A 2,747-nucleotide genomic window follows, 5' to 3' on the forward strand; every position below is an offset into this window, starting at 1 on the left:
GACAAAAACGGTGCAAAACGTTTTTTAAACGGAAACGGTGGTGCGTTGAACACCCTGTTCTGATGACGCAAGAGTTGCAACTATAGCAGCTGAGAAGGCCATTCTTTCTGTTCTTTTTGAAGAATTTTCGTAGCCTGTATGAAATAAATACGTTTAATACTGCAAAATACGCTCGATGTTACAGTCACTGCCCTTGCCGTCCAGAATAAAAGAGAACATCCCAATCAAATGAAGGGATTTGTGGAAACTGTGGTTCCTAATTATTGTGATCCAACATTTGCCTCGCATTTCAGGATGAAAAGACAAACATTTCAGGTGAAGGATAATCCACTTCTTACCTCCGAGACTGTGTTATGATCTATATGACCTTGTTATTTTTATTGTGAGTATTAGGCTTTATCATTATTGCTGATCACTGTTGTTGTGCTATGATATTGTAATATTTACCATTATATAATCAGAGGGGTATAGAAAAGTTTATTAAAGTGTCACTCCATAATACAATAGCAAAATATATAAATATGTATAGTATTTTTATGTTACATTAATCAGTATTTCGCACACCTTCCTAAGGAAAGGATATGGACCAGAACACATTGCAATTACTAAATGATATTTAGACAGACTTAAAGAAGTTCCAGATCTATACTTGTGCTCTTATTATTTCAGTTATTTTGCCTTTAATGTAAATAAACATGTGCAAACAATATACTTGCTCTTGTGAATTTATTTGGATGTTAATTACATTGTGCGAGCTGTCTCTTTAATACCGCGTGGTTTACATACATGTTGCTGCTGATTGGGCTGACATGTTTGACACACCCACCAAACAAGAGAAAACGCATCTCAAACCCCGTTGCACACCGTTTCCAGGAAACATGTCGTTCAAACCCGAAACTGTAGCAAAACGGTGCACACCGGTTTGAGCTTGAACTTGCCCCATACCTCGCCCTTTTTAGGGTTGCCATGTCCGCATATTATAAATGCATCGGAGGGAAAAAAATCTGATGTTGGACTTGTTTTTCATAAATTCGCTTTTAAACATGGGTAGTCTCAGATTTCCATTGCAGTCACGTATTTGCATTGTTAGTACTTGTTTTCGGCTTTCCACGCTGATCCATAGACTATTAGAGATATTGATTATTTTTTTTTGTCGGACCAGGACGTTTCTTTAGCGAGATATTATTATTTACTGTCAGAAAAAAATGAGTGATGGGACGATTGATTTTACTTGGCTCCGATGCAGTTTTCAAAGCACTATTGTATCACACACTGTCGATCGATGCTTGTATCGAAATGACAAAACCACGTGATTGATGACGTTTGAAGCTTCGAACGTCATGCAGTATGGGAAGCTGGTTTGAAAAAAAACGGCGCTTCGCATGATTCTTGTGTTTGACTTGACATTGACTTGGTTGTGTGTGTGTGTGTGTGTTATTTGGGATTCAGTAGGATAGTTTAGAACAGGGATGGGCAACTTTGATAGTGACGAGGTCCAGCATTTTTTCTCCTTTATACCAAGGGGCCAGATTACTCATCCACGTCCACACACCTTTTACACCGTCTTACTCAATTTCCTTTTTATTGAAGGAAATTTTAATCTAAATGTGTATGTCAAATGTAAAACAGACTTTAAAATCATTCTGTTTGCTTCCTTATTTCGCTCACTCCAGTAAAAGAGTGCGTACGCATGGTCTAGATCAGGGATGGGCAACTTTGATAGTGACGAGGGCCAGCATTTTTTCTTCTTTATACCAAGGGGCCAGATTACTAATCCACGTCCACACAGTTTTTACACCGTCTTACTCAATTTTTATTGAAGGAAATTATAGTATAACTAATGTCATTTGTTTTTAAAGATTTTATTAACTATAAAACTTGTGCAGTTATGCTAATTCAGAAGGAAAACTTTGTTGTCAGTGGACAGAAATATTACCCCAACAAGCCAGTGTAAACATTTCAATTGCATTGTCTGTACATTTGCAACAAACAAATATACAGAGGTCCTTTTTTTATTAGTAGCCTACAGAACATTCTCAAAACAACCTAAAAGGACAGTTAAAAAGGGCTTAATAAAAAAAAAGTTATTCCAAATGGTACCATAAAATAACCTGGGGCAAGTTCAAGCTCAAACCGTTGTGTACCGTTTTGCTACGGTTTCCGGTTTGAACGACATGTTTCCTGGAAACGGTGTGCAACGGGGTTTGAGATTGGTTGACATTTAAAAATATGTAGCAAAAATAGCAGATGGGCTTATTGAAAAAGCAAATTCGTTCTCTGCCAGCAGGTGTCACTTTCGGAACTGCAGAAATATAGTGGTTTCCCCAGTAACCGCAATACACAAAGCTGACTGCAGCGCTCAAGTTTATTCAGTGAAATCACAGCTTTTTGAAGTTTAATCGTCATATTAATAATCCATATAACAATTCTTGTCTTTCCGTCCCCAAAGACCTCTTATAATTTAGACTTTTTGTACCATTTAAGAGTTTGCATGGATTTGAATGTAAACAATTTAACTGAAGATGTTTTAAGGACCCGCGGAAACCCTAATAAGAACATAGTCCAGTGCAAACATTTCTGTCATGCATTTGGCAAAAAGCTTTCGTTGACTATGAATTTTACCTTTGAAATTTGAGGCAAGTGCAACTCTGGCATCCCCGTTGTTTGTGAGCAGTGGTGTGATGGCGATTTAAATAAAATACAGATTAACAAACATATGGGTATCCCCTTGAACTTGGTAAAAAGAT

Source organism: Sinocyclocheilus anshuiensis, unplaced genomic scaffold, assembly GCF_001515605.1.
Source record: "Sinocyclocheilus anshuiensis isolate Anshui unplaced genomic scaffold, SAMN03320099.WGS_v1.1 scaffold798, whole genome shotgun sequence".
NCBI lineage: Eukaryota > Metazoa > Chordata > Actinopteri > Cypriniformes > Cyprinidae > Sinocyclocheilus > Sinocyclocheilus anshuiensis.